This window comes from Lissotriton helveticus, chromosome 8, assembly GCF_964261635.1.
Source record: "Lissotriton helveticus chromosome 8, aLisHel1.1, whole genome shotgun sequence".
In the NCBI taxonomy this organism is placed as follows: Eukaryota; Metazoa; Chordata; class Amphibia; order Caudata; family Salamandridae; genus Lissotriton; species Lissotriton helveticus.
Genome location: NC_136069.1, coordinates 1271218512 through 1271241313, shown reverse-complemented (window position 1 = coordinate 1271241313; position 22802 = coordinate 1271218512).

Here is a 22802-nt window from a genome sequence, read left to right as displayed (position 1 = left end):
TCCGGGACTGGTGGGTCAGTGCCAGGATGTCAGACCTGACCTGACAAGAGAGGGAGTGGACAAAGGGTGCCAAGCACCTGGGGCTACTGCCCCCCACCATCTGATGCCACAGGGGTTTGAGAGCCATGAGAGGCATGAGGCCTGGGTCTTATCCCTGATCACTGTTGGTGGTCACTGTGGCTTGCTGTCGGTCTGTTGGGACACACCTATGAGTAAATTAAGGTTAGGTGCTGTATAGGTGGTGTCCACAGGTGAAGAGAAGGTTTCCACATGGATTGGCATGGTGGACTCTGAGAGTATGGATAGAGTGATCCAACTGGGTTTAGGCCGGCGTAGAACAGGACTGCCCTGCTGTGTGGGCCAGTTTCCGTGTTCTATAGCCTTAAGCAGGGAATCCCATCGAGGTATCGTTTGGTCTACCCTGGCTTTAGGCTGGAAGGGGGTTGTGTTGGAACTGGCCCTTCTTGCAGGGTCATCCCCAAACTTTTTGCTTCTTCCTCCCTTATTTTTCCTGACCCGTGGCTGTTGGCAATAGGACTCTGCGCACTTTACCACTGCTGATCAGTGCTAAAGTGCATATGCTCTCTGTGTAAATTGTTATTCTGATTGGATATACATGTTTGGCATATTTGTATCACCATGAAGTCCCTAGTAAAGTGCACTGGGTGTGCCAGGGCTGGTGATGACAAATGCTACTGGTGGGCCTGCAGCACTGATTGTGCCACCCACAGGAGTAGCTCTAAAATGGTGTCTCAGGCCTGCCACTGCAGTGCCTATGGGCAGTTTAGAACTGCCATGTCCTCCTGGTCAGTGTCCCCACTGACCAGGCCTAACCCTTCCCTTTTTGTACACATCAGTCACCCCTAAGGAAGGCCCAAGGTACTCCCCTGGGCAGGGTGCAGTGTATGTGAAAGGTAGAGCATGTACTGGTGCAGGTAACATGTTCTGGTAGTGAATTACAGCCATTTTCGTTTTTCACTATTGTAAGGCTATCTTGCTCCATAGATTAACATGGGGGACGCTGGCTACAGTGGTTAACAGCATTTCTTCCCATAGGAACAAGATAGGACATAAGTATCTAGTATCCCTGAACTCAGAATTTAATAACACATCTTTTAGGAAAGGTTGTTTTTAAATCCTGTGTTTGAGAACAGCACTTTTAGAAAGTTGCTGTTCTCTTGTCTGACCTTCTGTGTGCCTGGGCCTGTTTGTGTATTGAGTGTCTGGTTTGAGAGTGACAGGGGCTGGGGAATTCCCCAGGAGGCTGGCTGAGTCAGCCCTAGGCTGAATGACTGCATTTGCAACTTGAGTGGTGGGAGGAGTTAGCACCCGGGCCTGAATAGGACTGCGCCCGCCCCCCACAGTGCTGGCTCCACCCCCTGTGGTGCGTCTGATGTCTCTGCCCTGCACTGTGAAAGGAGAGAAGGAATCATGTCAACAAAGTGCTCCAGGGCTGGGCTTTCCCCCCACAATGCTGCCTCCACCTCCTGCTGGGCGGCTGAGGACCCTGCCCCTCACTCTGAAAGGAAAGAAGCAGCCAGCAAAACAAAGTACTCAGGAAACACCCAGAACTGGTTCAGACCGGGCTCAGGGCCCACATGCACAGAGAGAACAAAGACTTTAGGGGTATAAGTACAGGACCCCTGACAACAGAAAATGAGATCATCCTGGAGATCAAGAAGGAACCTCTGCCAAGGAGAAAGCTGAAACTGAAGAAGGAAGATTGTCCTGCTGTTGCTCTGCTGGACTGACCTGTTGCTTTGCTGCCAAGGAGAGGGGAAGGACTTTGCTGCTGAGCTGTGTCCCCTGTCTTGAAGGAATCTCCAAGGGCCTGAGTAGAGCTGGCTCCCTGTTTTGAAGTCCCAGGACCAAAAGGACTTCACCCCCAGCTTCCCTGAACTCTGCTGAGAGAGTTCTGTCCTTCCTAGAGTGCTTGATCCAGTTGTGGGGCCTCTGGAAGTTGTACCTGTGCTGTGAAGCTTGAAACTAAGCTTGAGTGACTTTTGAAACTGAAAAGTGTCGCATCGCTCGCTTGCGGAGCGCATCCCCGACAGTGCGAGAAGTTTCCCGCCGCTATGGAGGTTGAGATCGTCGCAGCGCCTGACGCCGCTGCCAGAGACGTCGCATCCTTCGTTTGCGGGACGCACCAGACCGGTGCGGGAGAATTGAACATCGCTGCGAGTATCGTCGCAGAGCCTGTCATCGCTGGGTGAGAACGCCGCACCGCTTGCTTGCGGACCGCATCACGTCGCTGCGAGCATCGTCACAGAATCAACGCATCGAGGAGCTGCGAGAGAGAGGATCCCCGCTGGACCGCGCATCGTTGCCCCGGAGATCGTGGCAGCCCCTACGAGATTGTCGCATCGTGCCTTTGCGAGAACAGACTTCCTACGGAACCTACGCACCGGAATCCATACAAGTGGCCTTCCTCCCCATACAGACCGGATTCGTCGCAACACGCCCGCGCTGCAGCGGGGCTGTCGCACCGCCTCCCCAGGGTCTCAGGAGCAACGCATCGCTTGTTTTCCACCGCACCAGCTTCTGCTTTTGGAACTTTATTGCAACTAAAAGGTACTGTGAGTAAACGTGACGCAACTGTGAACTTTTCACGCATCAGTAGAGAATTCTATCGCAACGTAGAGAATTCTATCGCAACCTAAGAATTTTAATGCAACCTTAAGAACTCTTTTTGAAACCATATTCTTGAACTGTGTATGTTGGATTTTTGTCGTTTTGGTCTTGTGTAGTTTAGATTAAAAATACCTTTATTTTTCTAAACTGTTGTGGAGTCAGTTTGTGGTGTTTTCACTGTGTTACTGTGAGTGTTGGTACAAATACTTTACGCATTGCCTCTGGTTAGCCTAGACTGCTCGTGCCAAGCTACCTAGAGGGTGAGCAGGGGTTATCTCAGAGGGTTATCTCCTTGCCCTGACTAGAAGCAAGGGTCCCTATTTGGACAGTGGTACCTACCTCTGCCAACTAGAGACCCCAGATCTAACACATACCAATATCACAGGTGAACTCGTGCAAATATCTTGGGTTCCAACTTGACCATAATCTTAACTTCAACCACCAGCTGAACCAAGAAAAGCGAAAGCTAAACAACTCCTCTACCTCTTTAAAACTTTAGAGAGAAAATTAAAAGGCTGTTCAACTGGTCACCTGCTTAAGGTAATTGCAGCAAAATGAATTCCAACAATAACATACGGATCAGAATTGATGAACACTAAAGATGCAGCCGCCTTAAATCAAGCTCAGTCGAGTCTCTTTAAGAGTTTGTTCTCAATCCCAAGGCATATCTCCCATTCTCAGATCTGACTGGAATATGGGCTTAAAAACCAGAAACCAGCCCACAAGGAGCAATGGCTAAATATTACTGGCGGATGAGGCAAGCAGAGGAAAATACTTTAGCCCACTCTTGCTGGTCAGAAATTGAACATTAAGTAAGGCAAAACAACAAAGAATCACTCACAGACCATCACTTAGAAGAGGCCTGGCACACAGTCACCTCATACTCTGTGTCCCAAAACATACTGAACATCGCAACCAAACAAATTTCTTTATTAATAGTCAAAACTGCCTTTGGAAAAAAAAGGCACGCATGGGCAGTGATTCAATCTTATCAGACGCTGAAACCACAACAATATCTGTCAGAACACTTTGCACATCACAAAAAGCATTATCCGATGATGCTAAGGTTGGGACACTTCCCCATGAAGGATTTGACCCCGAAATGGAAGTGCACATGGCCGACGAAAGAATGCCGATTGTGCGGACAGAGAGAAGAGACACTATTACACCTCCTATGCATCTGCCCCTCACTACTAGAAATTCAAAGAAATTTCCTTTGTGAGACCTTCAGGAATAACCAATTAAGGACATGCAGAGCAGCTGTCATCGAATGCCTTGGAGGTCTGTCTTTCCAACTGTCCTGCAAAGCCATTACGTTTTTGAAAATGGCAGCGAAAGAACTAGATAATAAACAAGAATCAACTTGAGTGCCTCTCTTATAATACAGACTGGTCTCTCCTCTTCCGCTCCTGAACAATTTTCTGATTTCTCCTCAATGAATATCCCAGCGTTTTAAAAATGTACTGCTTATGTAGCTAATATTTCTTATATCAACTGTTGGTGAGGATTGAGTAATGACGGCACAATGTTTTTATTCTTTGTACTTCTTAAACCACCATTTTTAAATCATTGTGTATAACAAGCTTGTACAATCTTTTACCATTTTTAATGAAATCAAATAAAAGTATTATTGACTGACACTCACAGTTACTGGTGATATGATCAGTGATGTCAACAGTGAGGTCAATGACCATGTGATGTGCGATGTAATATGTGAGGTCATAAGCAATGCTGAATTTCTCTGGTTTTGTACGAGTAAAATATCAGCCTAACTATAACGTCTCTGTAACCTTAGTTTTTTTTCAGTGAACGTATGGTGCCTGTCACACAGTGCAGGGATGTTTTAAAAGTGTATATTTTCTATTGAGACTGGTGCTACAGTCTGCAACATTAGCCTCAATAGAAAATATATTCTTTGTGACTGCCATGATGATGGCGGTTGCATCCTATTGTGGAAGTGGAGCTGCTGACTCCTTGCCGGGCGGTCCGTTTCCACCACGATGTCAGTTGGATGCTCCTCCAACCGACATTGTAATTAGGTCCTATGTTTGTGCATGCTAAAATATAGTGTATTAAATTACCAAGAAATACCGCTCAATTTCATGAAACTACTACTTCACAAAACTACTGCTACAACAGAAATGCCTTCTACATAATACCTCAAGAGTGCTGTGGTACTTAATTAAAAATAATAAATATGTTAAAAAATTAAAAATACACTGTTTTACAGTATATGTCCTATAGTGTATTAAATTACCAAGAAATACCGCTCAATTTCATGAAACTACTACTTCACAAAAATACTGCTACAACAGAAATGCCTTCTACATAATACCTCAAGAGTGCAGTGGTACTTAATTAAAAAGAATAAATATGTTAAAAAATTAAAAATGCACTGTTTTACAGTATATGTCCTATTTTATAGTGCACTACCGTATATTTTCTATTTTAACATATTTAAATATGCAGAAAACATTCTACAGAGTACCGCTGTAACACCTGCAAATTATCGTGCTATTTAATGAAATTAAATGTGCAGTTCTCCCTAAACTACTGTAAAAATATATAGACATGTTTAAATTCATTTGTCTACCTATTAACACTTAAATAAAGTGGTAATAGATAGTGAACAGCAATAAAACCTACTACTTAACTACATCTAAGAAAGGAACACAGAATGCAGTGACATGTAGAATGCAGCCAAAATATTCTAATAACTGCATGGCTGTCTTTTACCTTTGGTAAACACTGCCATTAGTCAATTGCATACTGACTTCTCATCCGCATGTACCACAGTATACAACGGCACAATAAATATTAAGTTTAAACTTTAGCACTACTTACACTATTCACACATATTACCCAAAAATATGATTTACACCTCATAATGTATATTCCTGACACCTTACACCTACATCCGATCACACACTTTCATGCTACATCTGTTCAAATTACCACACTCCACTTCACCCCACTCAACTCTATGCCACTCCATTCTACACCACTACACCCTACACTAATGCTCACTATGTTACTCCACTCTACCTCACTTCACTATATACCACTCTACTCTATGCTTATCCACTGTACCCACTTCACTCTATGCCAGTCCACTGTACTCCCCCTCCACTCTACGCTACTACACTGTATATTATTCTGCTGTACGCAACTCCACTCTACCACATGCTACTACACTATTGTACTCTATGCAACTCCACTGTACATCACTGTACATCACTTTAGTATACACCACTGCAGTGTATGCTATTCCAGTGTACACATGTCCATTATATGCCACTCTACTGTATACCACTACATTGTATGTCACTACACTATGCTACTTCACTTTACAGCACTCCGCTCTTTGCTGCTCTACTATATGCCACTCTACTGTATATCACTACCCTCTATGCCAGTAAACTCAGTGGTATTCCACTCAGCACCGCTTCACTGTCCGCTACTCCACTGTATGCCCCTACTATCTATACCACTCATCTCTATACCATTACACTGTATGCTTTTCCACTGTACGCCAGTCCAATCTAAAATACACCACCCTTTGCCACTCCACACTACACTATTACACTCTACCCCACTACAGTTTGCCCAAGGGTTCTTGAAAGACAGTCCTAGAGGGCCAGATCGAAGCCAAATTTTTAAGATAACTACATTTATCTAAATGGAGGCATGCTAAATATCTGCCATGTATCCGATCCTCTAGGACCAAGTTTGGAGAACCCTCGTACCCCAATACACTCTAGTCCACTTCATTCTACAACACTCCACTTTATGGTATTCCACTCTACAGCACTCCTCTCCATGCCACTCAGGTATATACCACTCTATTCTACGCAACACAAGTCTATCATATTACACTCTACACCACTACACTATACCCTCCACTCTACGCAACTCCACTCCAAGCTACTCCAGTATGCCACTCCACTCTGTACTATTCTAATCTGTGCCACTCCACTCTATGCCACTTCATTCTACCCCACTCCAGTGTATGCAATTCAGTGGTATGCCACTCCATTGTACACTACCCACTCTATGCCACAGCACTTTATGCTATGAACATGCAGCACAACACTGTACCTCCCTCCACTCTACAGCACTCCACTCTAAGCCACTCTACTCTATGCCACTCCACTCTGTGCCTCTCCACATTATGCTGTTCTACTGTACACCACTGTACAGTATGCTATTCCACTGTATGCTGCTACACTGTACTCCACTCCACTCCACACCACTACAATGTATGCCATTCCAATCTACACTATTCCAGTGTGCACAATTCTACTGTATGACACTCCACTCTATGCTATCCCACTCTATATGCTATTCCTTTGTATGCTACTCCATTGTACGCTACTCCACTCTACATCACTTTACTCTATTCCGCTCCACTCTACACCACTCCACAGTATGCCACTCTATTCTACACCACATTCATAGTATCTGCCAAATTTAACTCCACCCTATGCCTCTCCACTCTACTCCACACCACGTTTCGCCATTCCACTATACGCTATTTCACTCTACGCCACTCCACTGTACACTATTTCACTGTACCCCACTCCACTCTATTGTTAGCCACTCTACTATTCGCTATTCCAATCTACGCCACTCCACTGTATGACATTCCACTCTATTCTTATCCACTGTATGCCAAAATAATGTACCTCGCTCCACTATATGCATGCACAGTCTAGGTCACTGCAATCTACGCTACTCCACTGTATGCTATTACACTTTACCACACTCACATTCTATGTCACTCCACTCTACACCACTGCACTCTATACCACTTCATTCTTTGCCATTCCACTGTACACCACTCCACTCTGTGATATTCCAATGTACACAAGTCCATTCTACCACACTTCACTCTATGCCACTGCACTGTACACCATTCTACTGTAGGTTATTCCATTGTATGCCAATACAGTGTATGATACTCCGGTCCATGCAACTGCAATGTATGCCGTTCCTCTCTATACTATTTCAATGTACAATACTCTACTGTAGGACACTCCACTCTTTGCTATTCCACTGTATGCCATGTGTTAGACCTGGCATTTCTTGGCGTGATTACCCAAGACTTTTTGCCTCTACCACCTCTATTTTTGACTGGCTTAGATGCTTTGGGCACTTTACCACTGCTGATGTTCATACTTTCCCTGACGTAGAAACGAGGGTCCCTATTTGGCCTAAGGTACCTACCTCAGGAAACCAGGGATCCCGGGTCTAACACCACTCCACTCTGTTTCACTCTACTATATGCTATTTCTTAGTGTGCCACTCCACTCTGCACCACTTTACTCTACCCAACTCTACTCTACACCACTACACTCTATGTCACTTAGGTGTACACCACTCCACTCTATGCTATTCTGCTGTATACAACTCCACTCTATGCTATTCTGCTGTATACAACACCACTCTCGCAACTCAACTCTACACCTCTCCACTCTACCACACTCCACACTATGCCACACCACTATATGCTGTTACATTCATTTCAACTCCACTCTATGCTCTTTCACTGTACGCCAGTCCAATCTATGTTACTCCAGTTTGCCACTCTACTGTATGCCCAAAAATGTACCTCCCTCCACTATGTACCCCCACTCTAAGATGCTGCACTCTTTGCTACTCCACAGTATGCTATTACAATCAATTAATTAATCATACGGTACGCATAAAGCATTGCTTATCACCCGAGAAGGTATCCAGGCATTGTGCTGTGGAGTCAGCCGAAGAGCAATGTCTAGAGTCCCTTCCTGAAGTAGGTCAGTAGGGTGAAGTGCAAAGGTGGAGGATAAGCTTGTTCTAGGACTTGGCGGTGAGGAGGGGAAAGGACCATCCACTGGTTCGGTAGTGGCGGATGTGTGGTACCTGAGTAAAGAAATTCCTGGGAGGTAGGTGGAAGTTTAGGCTGGGGTACATATACATGGGACTTTGATCATGGAAGGCTTTGTAGGTATGGATCAGGAACTTTAATTGGCATTTTTTCTGGTTGGGTAGAAGTCTTTCAGGTGCTGGATGGTGTGGGTAAATAGGTTGGGGATGAGTCGGGCTGCTGCTATCTGGATCTTCTGGAGTATCCTTATGAGTTCGGTAGTGGTGCCTCAATAGAGTGTGTTGCCATAGACCAGCCAGCTGGAGATGAGGACCTGCATCACAATTTTCCTGATGCTGATGGGGAGCCACTTGAAGACTTTGTGAAGCATGGGGAGAGTGTGGAAGTAGGCTTAGGAGAAAGCATTGACCTGCCGTTTCATGAACAGTTCACTGTCCAGGATGATGTTGATGTTGTGAGTGTGGTCTTTCAGAGTGGGGGTTGGTCTAAATTCTGATGGCCATCAGGAGTCCTTCCAGAGGGAGGTGTGTCTGCCAAATATCAGTACTTCAGTTTTGTTCATGTTAAGCTTCAGGCAGTTGTTCTTCATCCAGGTTGAGACATGCTTCATACAGTTGTGGAAATTGGGCTCCAATGTGGTAGGGTTCATCTAGAGTGACAAGGCGAGCTGGGTGTTGTTGACAGAGGAGACAATGTTGATGTTGTGGGTTGTGATGAAGTCCACGAGTGGTGTCATGTAGATGTTGAAGAGGGTTGGGCATAGTGATGAGCCTTGAGGGATGCCGCAGATTGTGTGCTTGGGTTGAGAGGTGAAGGGAGGGAGACAGATTCTCTAGGTGTGCCCCTTGAGAAAGGAAGCCATCTATTTGAGCACATCATCATTGATTCTGATCTGGCACAGTCGATCAATGAGTGTGTGGCTGGAGAGGATGTTGAAGGCTGCGGAGAGGTCGAGGAGGATCAGGGTGGCTGATTCTCCTCTGTCGAGCAGGGTGTGGATGTCGTCTGTTGTGGTGAGCAGGGCTGTGTTGGTGTTTTGATTGCTCTGAATCCTTATTGGGAAGTGCCCAGCAGGTTGTTTCTCTACAGGTGTTCAGTGAGTTGGAAGTTGATCGGCTGCTCAGAGACTTTGGCGGGAAACAGGAGCAGTGAGATAGGACAGTCGTTCTGGAGCTTGCTGGGGTCTGCAGAAGGTTTCTTGAGGAGCGGCCTGACTTCTGCTTGTTTCCAGGTGTCGGGGAAGGTGGCTGTGGTAATGGAGGTGTTGAGGATGGTGGTGAGCTGGTGGCTGATCTAGTATCTTCCGAGGTTGAAAAGTTGGTAAGGGCACGGGTCAGTGGGTGATCCCGAATGGATGGAGTTCATTAGCCTGTTTGCGTTCGTTGTGCTGAGTTGTTCCCACATGGTAAATGGGTGGTCGGCTGCAGTGGTCGATGGGATGTTGAAGTTGGTGGGTTAGGAATCAAAGTTTCTGTAGATGGTTTCTATTTTGTTGTGGAAGTGGTTGGCGAGGGCATCACAGAGTTCATCTGAGGAATGGATCGAGCTTTTGGCTGCTGACGGGCAGGTGAACTCTCTGACATTGAAAATTTCCTTAATTTGGTCAGTGCTGGTCTTGATCTGGTATGCCAGGGCCTGCTTTGTTGCAGTTTTGAGCTGGTAATAGTTTGAGGTACTACTTGAAGGTGGCCAGGTCAGTGGTGCTCCTGCTGGTTCGCCACTTTCTTTCCAGTTTTTTGCATCTTTGTTTTGACATGCTAAATTCTGGGTCATACCAGTAGGCTCATTTAGTAGATCTGTGCATTCTTACTGGTTTGGTGGGACGACTCAGCCAGAACCACATGTTATCCAGGCATTGAAATTCTCTACTGCCTGGTTCAGGTCTCTGTTGATGATGGGCTGGCGGATGCTGAGGGTGTCAGTACATTGGTCCTAAGTGACCTTGATCCAGTTACATTAGGGGTGCTGTGGCAGTTGGGGGTGGTGTGGGGAGGTCCAGCAATGGTGAAGTGTACTATGGAGTGGTTCGACAAGGTGAGTTCTGTGGTGTATCTGTACTTGATTCTGCTGCTGGACATGAAGACGGGGTTCAGCATGTGTCCTGATTTGTGCGTGGGGTCTGTGGCAAGCTGTTTGTGGCTGATGTTCACCAATCATTCCAGCAGGTGGGTGGAGATGGTGACACTGGGGTCATTCTGGAGAAAGTTGAGGTCTCCCAGGAATACGAAGTGTTTGGATTCAATGGTGAGCAGGGTGATGAATTCAGTAATGGTGTTGCTGGGTTCGTGGTCCTGGGGTTCTGTAGGTGAGGATTCATTTGATAGTGGTTTTGTCATCAGAAGCTCATTTATTCCATGATTAGTGTGGTCTCGTCATCAGGGGTGATGCAGGTGATGGATTCTTTGTGTACAAAGGTAATACTGCCCTGTGTCTGTTTATGTGGTCACAGTGTTTCATCTTGTAGCCGATGGGTGTTGCAGTGGTTATGTCCGGGGTGGATGAGGAGGTGAGCTAGGTCTCTGTGATGAAGGACATGTCGGGGCGAGGGTGGAGTTGGTGTTCCAGATTCGGGGCATGTTTTCAGATTGACCTGTCATTGATCAGAAGGCAGCTGAGTCATTCTAGGGAGGTCTCGGCCACCGGGGTTGGCCTGATGCTGGTTGATGTGATGGTGATTGGTGATGGGGTGGAGGTGAACCTCTGTGGAGCAATGCGATGCGAGGCAACAGTTTTTGTTTCATCCAGGGTCGAGGGCACGGAGATCTGCAATGGAGTACCTGTGGAAGTGTTGAGGGTGAGGGTTCCTGGCAATGGCATGTGGTCCAGGCACTGATGGGCACAGATGGCCTTGCCTATGGTGTGCCTTTGGTATGCCAGCAGCATGTCCACTGTGCGCTTCCGTTGCAAAGCCATGTATTGGCTTCCATAACTAGTCCTGGGAGGTGGAAGGGGCTGGCAGGGAGGTGAGATGGTGGCAAACTGGGAGAAAACAGGAAGAAAAAGGTAGGAAATGGTGCGGAATACAAAAAATAATACAGCTCTATGATTAATACACTCTACCTCCACATGCATGCCTACAAAGCCCTGCACAACACCAGACCCGAATATGCCCAACCACCGCCTCTCCTTCCACACACTATCCAGACACCTCCGCTCCGCTGGCCCTGGCCACTATCCCATGGATCCACAAGACATTGGATGGAGAAGATCCTTCTCCTACCTGGCAACGAAGACCTGGAAATCCCTACCTCTGCACCTCAGGCAATCACCATCACTACCTCAGTTCAGGAAGAACCTTAACACCGGGCTGATGGGCCATAGTATCTTCTGTCCTTACCTGACTCATCGTAGAGGACAGAGAGTACTCCTGCTCGTCAACCCGACCCCCTGACTGAATTCTTCCTTTAACAGAGCAATACCCGCTTGGATCCAACCCTGAAATCTCCTCGAGTCCCCCTGCCGTCAGCTGAGACACTTCCGGCCTCCAAAGGGCTGTCAAACCCCCCTCTGACACATTGTCCTGATGAAGACCCGTCGTGACCACCAACCGGGGCACTACTAGGGTTGAAACGCCGACGCATATTTCAGGACCAGACTTACCAACACTCCGCACAACAGAAGATAGGAGTCGCTGGTGTAAAAGTATTATCTGGCCTCTCACCCACCTGTACATAGAAACCATAACCACTCTGTATATACTGTACACTTGTTGAGCACTGATGACTATTGTCACATAATCGCCCCACATCCATGTAAATATCTCGTGTTGACAGCTTTTGTTTACTGTGATTATCTACAAATGAATCAATTCTGATAAAAAGAAATGGTACTAAGCAAAAAATAATTGTTTTGTCCTTATTGCCTAAAAGAGATATGTGTTTTACCCCACAGGCGTATTCTAGAGGTTGCTTTCAGTATTACATATGCCCTATGAGCAACATTAACCAATGTACTTTCTACCCAACAGAACCACTTGTTGTTGAATTGATACTTACCCAGGTTCTGAGGGACACAGGGTTACCCCATTATTATCTAATCAATCTACTCTATGTCACTCCATTCTACAGCATTCCACTGTCCGCAACTACACTATACAACACTCAACTTTATGTTTTTTACTCTACCTCACTGCACTGTATGCCACTCCACCATACATTATTCCACTGTATATTACTCCACTGTACCCCACTCCACTCTATGATACTCCTCTGTTAGCAACTGCACTGTACCCCACTCCCCTGTAAACTATGCCGATCTACATCACTTTGCTTTACACCATTCCAGTGTACGCCAGTCCAATGTATGCCACTGCACTGTACGCTACTCTGCTGTATGTATTTCAGTATATTCTAGTGTACTGTATGCTATTCCAGTGTTTGCCACTCCCCTCTATGCCACTTCCTTGTATGGCACTTCAGGCTACACTATTTCACTTTAAGCCACTCTACTCCACTCTACGCCAGTCCACTCTATGCAACTCTACACAACACCTCTGTATGCCACTCCACTTTATGCTATTCTACTGTGCGCCACTCCACCCTACAGCACCCAACTGTATGCTAATCCACTATACACCAGTCCAGTCTACAATACTACACTGTACACTATTCCACTCTACCCTATTCCACTGTATTTAACTGAATTGTTAGCAGCTCTACTCTATGCTAATTCACTCTAACCTACTTTACTGTACGCCACTCCACTGCATGCCACTACAGTGTACGCCAGGCGACTGTACACTACTCAGCTCTACAGCAGTGCATTGTACGGCACTCCAATCTATACTATTACACTATATGGCACGGCACTGTCCAGTGGTCGGCTATACCCCTCTTCACAGTGTATTATTCCACTACCCCACTCCACTGTATGCCAATTCAGTCAATGACATTCCACTATATACAACTTCACTGTACATAGCTTCACTCTACGCCACTTCAGTGTGCGCCACTCCACTCCACTGTATGCCACTACACTGTATGCGACACTCTACTTTGACTATTCTACTGTATACCACTCCACTCAACAGCACCGTATGCCACTCCACTCTACAACACAATATGCCACTCCACTGTTGAACACTGCACTCCACTCTAGTCTATTCTACCTCATTCCACTGGACAGCACTGTACTCCACTCTTGGCCAATACACTGTACTCCACTCAGTGACAGTTTTACACGTTCTACAACACAGCATACCACTCCACTGAACAACACTTCACTCCACTCCACTCTATAACACTTTACTGTACTTCAGAGAACTCTGCACATAAAAAGCAAAATCTTTGCTATCTTTTTATGTGTGGAATTCTCCGCTCTGACTATTGACGCTCTGTATTCATAAACATAATGTTAACTCCTAGTTTTTTAATTCCCCCCAAAAAAGTGAACTGAAACAAATGTATAAGATTACTTTTATGAATCAGGCCCATAATGTTGTGTTCTTCAAATCTTATCTGCGCAGAAAATAGGTGTGTTGCCAAATAGACATTAAGATTAAGAGTTATGTTTCATAAAGAGGTGCACAGACAGGCAAAAACATTGGTAACATTATCTGAGATGAAAAAAGTTACCTCTAAATAGTGCACCTATATAAAAACTAATAATTCTTGCTTTCATAACTGATGTAACCATGTGGGAGTAATGAGTACCTATCTTCTGAAGTTCCATACAGGCACTTTCTTCATTAGGTCTTCTTTCTACCTTCCCCCCTCTTTTTAGAGACTATACAAGGCAACATTTCGTACACTTCATCTATTGAATGTAGTATGTACAAAGGCAGAAGTGGGTGCAGGGGCATTGGCTTCTCTTTCCACTTCACCACCCAGCTGTGACATTTGTCAGAGTACCAGCATTTTTTAATTTTGAGACAAAAGATAAAGATACTAATTTACCAATGTACTTCATGTGTGCCTTATGAACTCTTGCTTGGTTTAAAGAGCGTTTGGTTACATTATAGACCGCTTCAGAACTATTACACTAATTTTCAATGGATTCGAGTATGTACTTCCTGGGTGAGTCTGTTGAGCTACTCATTGTTATGAAATCTCATGACTGTGTGACACACAATCTGGGAGAACATTTGGAGAGCCCCATCACATTTACCAATTATTATAATCACATTTAGAGTAGACACGAGTGAAATATATTATTTTGTATGCAAAATCGATAATAGTTCCCTTTTTATTTTATGGTTTGTCACAGTGTTTTATCCATTGTTGCAGGCACTTGTTTGTGAAATTATTTGGGTGAATGATACTAGTTAAATCTGAAGAAAATACGGAAAACTGTAAAACTGGTGTGTGCTATGAGCAAGAGACATAGGGGCATATTACCAAGGAGGGCGATAGGCGAATATCGCCGCTTTAGCGGCCGTTTTCGACCGTTTTCGGCCGCTAAGCGGCGATAATTCTATTGCCCTATTAACAAGCTGTCGCTAACAGCAGTTAGCGACAGCTTGTAGGCGATAGCGAACGGTTTGGGTTCCGCTTTCCATGTCAGCGATATTTCTCGCTAATGACATGCAAAGTGGGCGTACCCAACCCGTTAGCGACTGACAGCAGTCGCTAACGTCGCAATCGCCTATTAGCAAGGCAGGCATAGCGATGGTAATATTCATGCTAAGCGCGAATATCTCCAAATACTAACACCTGTCCAGACCAGTTCTTAGCCATGTTATCCAATGGTAGGTGGATAACATGGCTATTAGCATTTCGTCGCTAATGCATGAATATCGCTGTATTCTCAGCGATATTCATGCATTTTGCTGCTATCGCCTGCATTTTTATCGCTTTTGAGATAAACCTTGCTAATAGCAAGTTATCTCAGCGATAAAAACCGGTGATGCGCGGCGATAAAAATATTGCCGCTAACCCTACTTAGCGATAAATATCGCTATTTGTTGGTAATATGTCCCATTATCTTTATAAATGAGTGTCTTGCCACCATCTCCTACGACTTTTGTATGCAAGGTGTGGCATCATATACAATGTTCATGCCAGCAAACAATAAAATTAATTTTGCATAATCCACGTGTTACAAAAATCCAAGGTATTTTGCAAGAAAAAAGAAAATCGCAATTTTAGCCGCTCCTTTTACGGCCCCTTATAGAATGTTGTCTTTCTTTATGTTTGCCATGGAGGTACATCTCGTATAAAATCACGTTTGCCACCGAGGTGAATGCACATGACCAATAAATTAACCTAAATTAAATTAGGTGACTAAAATACAAGCCAACATCTCTTTTGCATGGTGTTGATTACTTTAGTGTTCCTTGCCTCTCTCAAGTGTCACACAACTCTCAATGTGAGAGTTTGCCAAATTGTTCTAACTCAATTAACACCAGTTAATTTTATATTCAGCTTTAATTTAGTTTAGGTATAATTTATCACTTTTCTTGACTTTTCCAGGTTTGTAAGTGTATGAATCTTGCACTTGTCTGGTGTGACAAAAAAAAACCAACCTTCTGTTAATGCAATTGACAGCTTGATATTTGTCAACAGAGGAACTAACAACAAGCAATTATGATTAAAGCTTCTTGCTATAAATCTGTACTCTGAGCTGAAGATATTGCTACTTTAAATTCACTGTACCAAAAAAGGATGCAGAGTCAAACTATTTGTTGTGCTGAGTGTTTGATGGTGGCCACGTAATATATGGCTTGTATACTGGCAATCAAAAATAGGCAACGACTATGATGAAAACGGAAAATGTGCATACTTTGCCAATCAAATATTTCGATCATCTTTACTGACAGTATTTCAATCAATAATAAGATTTATGAAACAGCGGGTGCATGCCCAATTCAGACAGTTCATAAGCCAAGTGATTGGTGATATTGACACATTGACATTCACATCAGTAGTAGTGATTCAACAACTTAGCACGCATGTATAAAATGCCTAAAATGGCAGTCATTGACCTATATCCTTATTGAAACCGTCACTGTCACATGTTTTCTGTAATACTTGATGTTTTCGATGTACGTTTCGTTTTCTCAGTCGTGTGTTCGCTCCTTAACTACCACTTATGTTCTCTGCTTTTTGTTCCTCTGCTGGATTTCTCATATCTGATCCCTATCCGCCAGGTGCTTCCTCTCTCTCTTTCAATCTTTTTTTATCTCTTATCAAATAATTGTGGAATAAGCTCGCCGTTCATATAAGTGTCATGGCAGATGTATCATAATTTAAAAGATTCTAGAGGCGAAATGTTTACGATTGTCCAAATCTGATGTTTTGTTTCATGTGATTTTATAGTGTTGCTCCTTTTGCAAATGTATTTTCTATAGCATCCAACTTGTTCAGCTCTTTGGCTAAACCACTGAAATAAACGATAAAAGTAAATAAATAAAATAAGCGCAATGTAAATATCTTTAAGTGATGCATACAAGAGTACTTTGTAGGACGATCCAGTGATCAAAAATGTTAGTTTGCACCAGATTTGACAAAGATACTAGATATTTAGTAATTGGAAGTTAGAGTTAGAGTTAGAGTGCTAGCTGCCACAATCTTATTAATTACCCTTTGGAAATTTGATTGGGTGCAGATTACTCCTACTAAGAAAAGTGATCATTTCTCCAATGACTGTTCCGTGATTTGTCACTGTGTGTAATGGACTTTGGTGAATGATTATTGTGGACCTTTAGACTTTACAAATCCAATGTTGTGTTGTATCATCTGATTAAATAAATGAGAGCAAGTTCTTGTTGGTGAGGGGACAGATTGCCCACAGGTAGACGTTCAGCCCCTGTCAGCCCTGCTGCATGTAGACGATGAAGTGCTTATGGCTCAAACTGCTGGGGGTCTAGTAGCCCTTATAAACGCATATGCAGGTTTTAAGGAAGAGCTGATCCTCAGTCTTAACATTATCAAATCTCATGTGATGGTAATTGGTCCAAGAAACACAGAGACTCAAATCTACAAGGTAGGATCACAGATTCTTACATGGGTTAAAGCTTTCCCGTTTTGGTGTGTTTTGTTCAAAGCTGACCTGTGCTGGAGTCCTTTGTTCATTGGGAAGAAGTCCGATTTTACTAGGGCTAATGCTGCAGTCCGGAGGTTTGCCTCCAGATTGGGCAGTAAGCCTTAAGAACCTTATTACTAGTTTATCATGCTAAAAGTGATTCTAATGGGAGTGATATCTGGGGCTATATTAAGCACGTTTCCTTTCAGGTGATTGAAAATACATTTTTGAGATGTCTTCTTTGTGTCCCCCAGAGTACCTCGCCTATCAAGTTCATGAAGAATTTAATATAAATGATCTTATAGACATAATAGCTAATGGTGGTATACGCAGTCCCAAGAGCCCAGAGGAGCAGTTAGGACGTACTCGCCTAGCTGTGTGCTTTATGGCGATTGACGCCAAACGGATGTGGATTTGCCTAATGAGGCGCACAGACATTCTGTCTTAAGATAAATAACGCGGCTCACTTTGCCTGACATAGGAACTTGTATTGAGGACCTTGTCTATATTAGCTTGGGATTTAAAGAATCACGAGAAATTCTTCACAACACTGAGAAAATGTTTTCTTTAGGACCCGCTGGGTCAGAATTACCACCAGTGGCTAGGTCCTATTACTCACCCAACTTGAGTACAGCCCTGAAGAAGTCAAGGGTTTTACACACATTTGACAAAACATGTGTTTGCTGGCCTGTGAAGTAATACACCATTAAATAACAATACGTCAAGTAAGAACATTTGTTTGCATCTTTGTCATCAATTACATTGTATTTTGTTTATCGACTCATTTGCATGTGTGCAGGGCCTGTTGTTGTTTTGGGCGGACCTTGGTCCTGATTGAGTGTTTAGGGGTTTCTCCCTCACCTGTAACACCACATAGGGAATTCACTTGTCAGCTAATTTCCCATGATCTGGGAAGTGCCATTCCATACCCTGTGATAATAACACCCCCCCTTATTTTTTTATATAATAGCTCTCTGACCACTTTTATGTTGGGTTGATATGCGGACCAAAGGTGCAGTCTTAAACAGTGTGGTTTTGCAGGATTGTTTATCCCTTGTTTTTGTATTATGTATTCCCTGGCACAAGTATCTCAAGGAATCTCTACAGCATTTAGGAAGGCGTGACCTATTTACATGTCCAGGTAAGATTGTCAAGGTACACCGTGGTTGGGTTAGGAAATTTTTTTTTAAAACACAAATTATTCGAGAAAGTCTGTTACTCTTGAGAAGGTGTCGGGCTGGGTTATTTGGTGTTGAAAACGACTTTATTTACAGAACCTTATCTCACAGTTGTTACCTGTAACGATGATAGATACCTGAGGACCAGATTTAGGTTAAACTTGTTGCACCAGTTAATAGCATCTCCTTGGGGATGGCAGGAGGTACCCTTATTAGGATCCTGCATCTGCAACCATGTGTCTCCACACAGGACACTAAGAATTTTGTTTTGTTCTGTAGATATTCTGATAATCACAGGAAGGCCTATATAGTTCATCTTTTATAGGCCCAACATTTTAAACAAGCACAACCCGCCCTTGTGTTTTTTTCAAACGCTTACTCCAGATATTGTTTTTAATGTTGCTAGCTTTTTCAAATCTGCTATGTATTATAACTGATTCATATTAATTGATTGTTTTTATCCCTGTGTGTGTTTGATGTATGAAATGTGATGCTTTTATGGGTTTCCCACACCCTCTACCAAAGTTCCTTACTGAAGACCCGTCCTTTTCTCTTGCCCTCAGGGCTACAAAATCATCTACCAACCCTTCAAAGAAGCTTTCTCCTTCTACCACAGCCAAGACCACCTCTTCCTTCTCAAAATTCACCCCTACCCCTGACCCATCCACCCCTTCCATTTCCCAGTGCCCCCTCCTAATGTCGCTCCACCCCTTCCAACTCCCAACCTCACAAAACTTCAGTCCACCCCTTCCTCTTCCAAAGTCGTACCTTCACAATCCAAGAACACCTCTCCCAAAACCAAATGTCCCCATCACAAATACGATCATTGAGGTACCTGATATGCCCAATTGATGTCCCTTTGTGAGAGGGTTCCCTGGCAGTGTCATGAAGGGCACATTTAGTGGCACAGCAGTGTGCTGAACCATAGAATGAGGACATGGACTGGCCATTGGCCTTTGGTTTACCACAACAGATTATTTTGGAGAGATTTAACATTTGATTGGTTTAGAACACATTAGTCCTGCTATCATTTTTCTAACAATTTGAGGCTATTATGTACGGTATGTGTGTCTACAGTCATGTTTTTTTTCACCCGATTGCTGATCAATTTGAAGGGGTTTGTATAATCTAACATTTGAACCAGTGCTGGAGTTGCACAGGAGAAGGGTAACTGTTCCAAGGATGGATATGTGGGATGAATTCCAAATGGGGCTGAAAGTGCATTGGGTAGGATATCATGTGGTAAGTATTTCTGCTTGTCTTGAAAAAATCATTTACCTCGGAGCACTCCCTGTGATGTAGATTTAATATGTGTTTGATGAATGCACTTTTGTTATTTCTTTATCCACACATGGAGGGTGGTGAACAGTCATGCAGTTTCACACTGTTTTACGGACATGTGTCTTTTTAAGAGTGATTAGCTTACACCTACTTTATATATGTGTGTGACAAAAGCTGTTACTGCTTTCATGATTTGCACTTTCACATTCCCCACATGTGCATGGCTCTTGTTTATGCAATCGGTTGTCCCTTATATACTTTGTATCTCAGTTCATGGGCACATAGAGGTTTTGTGGCATGTGCAAATGAGCTCGGGCCAAAGGGCCCAGTCTTTCAGGGGTCCCCCTGGTAGAGATACGCCTATTCTGTAGAAAGTGTTTACATTGTGACTTTGTATGCTTCTCATAATTACTTTTTGACATCTCATTGACATCACATCTACTTTTTATGTAGATGATGTGTGAGAGTGCAATACAGATATTTAGCAGAGAGGGTGTCTTTACATTTCATTACACATCCATCCAGAAGTCTCTTTGATATGACAACAGGAAATGTGAGGGTGTCACGGAGATAAATAGCTGGGATATTGATGGGGAGGTGCTGTTATGTTACTCCAATCAATGCACATATCAGTATCATTGATTCTTACTTTTATACACATATTAAAATTGGTGAGCTGGGCCTCTGCAGTGTCAGTGACCTGCCCAAAGAGGGCATCATGGAGCCCTGCTTGGCTCATTCATTCTGATTTATTGGGAACAGGGGGCCACATGACATGTTTGGGCAATGGAACCCATACACCTTCGCATTTCCAAGCGGGACTAACTATTTGCAGAAGATTGAATGCAAACTAGTAGGTATATGGATTACAATCAGTTGTTTACATGACTGTGTTGGTCGTCATCATGCAACGGCAGCAGGACATTGGGGGCCGGCTCTATGGTGGTATTGGACATGTACAGTTGAGTTAAGGTAAGTTTGTGCCATGATATCCTTCCCTTTCCACCAGCTCAGGAATGGAGGCTTAACCACTACCGTTACGTCGCTGGTAAGGCACTTCGTGATTGGGAGGGCGGGAAAACTTGTGGTCCACCTTCTGACAGATGCATTTGCCTATCCCACCACCAAAGCAGTTGGTATTTATGGGTGGTGGCGGCGGTGCTGCCCGGATTTTTCATCTTTGGGAGTGAATGCTTTGTAATAGGGTTGTTGGACCACCAACTCCGCGGCGGTGAATCCAATGCCGTTTTGACAGTAGTGGCATTACTGCCAAACTCGAAATTAGGCCCTAAGAAATTACTCTAACCTGATCATTATACTGACTGACAAAAGAGTTACCATGGTAGTTCTGGAGAGCAAAGATGGTCACCTAAATACCCTCACGATTGTGAACAACAATGTCAGGTTTTAATGCACACTGTGTAAGGCAGAAGAAACATCAACAAATTAAAAAAACAACACAAATCTTGCCATTGACCTCCAAGTATAGGAAACAAATAATATTTTCCCAATAACCTAATGGCATTGATAAAAATACTAACAACATACATATTGAAAACTAAAATACAAATTAAATACAAAAAACAACTATTTCAATATTCAAATTAAAAAAATCAAATAAAACACATTTTAATAAAAAAATAATGTCCAATTAATTTAATCAAAATAAATTAAATAAATTGTTGACTTTTCAGATTCAAACTTACAACATTTGTCACAAAAAACTTAGGGCCTTATTTAGATCTTGGTGGTAATGGCTCCACTGTCCTCCCACTAGGCAGTCTGCCCACTCCATTTAGATGCTGCTGTGTTGATGAATGAAAGACCACTGTAGTGCCGCCGACTCCACCAAGTATGTTCACCCACATCAACGGCACCATATGCAAAAGCCGATATCACAGAGCAGAGAGTCAGTTTGTCCACTGGGCGAATCACGATGTGCCTTCCCCCCAACGCGACTGTGGTGGCAAAACCTCCACATCTAAGTTGGCAGTTTGCCAGGGATATCAGGCAGAAACACATCTTTTCTCTCTTTTACACTTCCTTTTCCACCATGTACATGATCTTCCAAGTCCTGACTCTGCTCCTGCTGCTTGATAAATCAATCCCATTAGTGCTGGTATTAAAGGTATGCTCCACTTTTACATGTTACCTTTTGACTTGTCTGTTTACAATAGCTACGGACTCATGCATTTTTAAATCTTTCTCACAAGAAAAAGCATAACATTGTGCAATGCATATGTGTGTAATGTTGACCTTTAAGAAATGTAAAGAAACACAACTGCATAATTACACTGTATATGTGGATTTGGTGCAAGCTTCCTTAAAAAATGGACACTTACACAAAAAAGGACATCAGTACAAAAATTAAAAAGTGACGATACAGGTGTGTAAAACTGCATACTTTCTCAAATTAATAACAAATGCATTACACATCATTGTGATAAGTAAAATGTAACATAATGTAGAAATTGCATTAGACAAGGTGTTACGTTGACTTTTTAAATACCTGTTAAATCAATGTCAGTCCTAAACTTCAATCAGTTAAAACATTTATCAATGTAACATTTACACTTTTCTAGTGTAATGTCAAGTGCTATTCTTGTATTTTATACATTTTCAATTGCCACATATATTTTTAAGTTTTAATTCATATGTGTTTATTATCATCACATTTCAAGTTGAAATAAACACACCTGAGTGTGCTTGGGACATGGTTTGGAATTGGGATGGGGAGGGGCCTGACTTGGGGAACAAGGTTGGGCTAGTTGGGAGGCTGCAGGCAGTGAGGAGGCAAGTCCTGTAAATGATCTCTATAAGAGAGACATAGCACTATGAATGCCTTCCAGGTATGCTACCATTTGTTTACTGTGGCAACTAAGGCT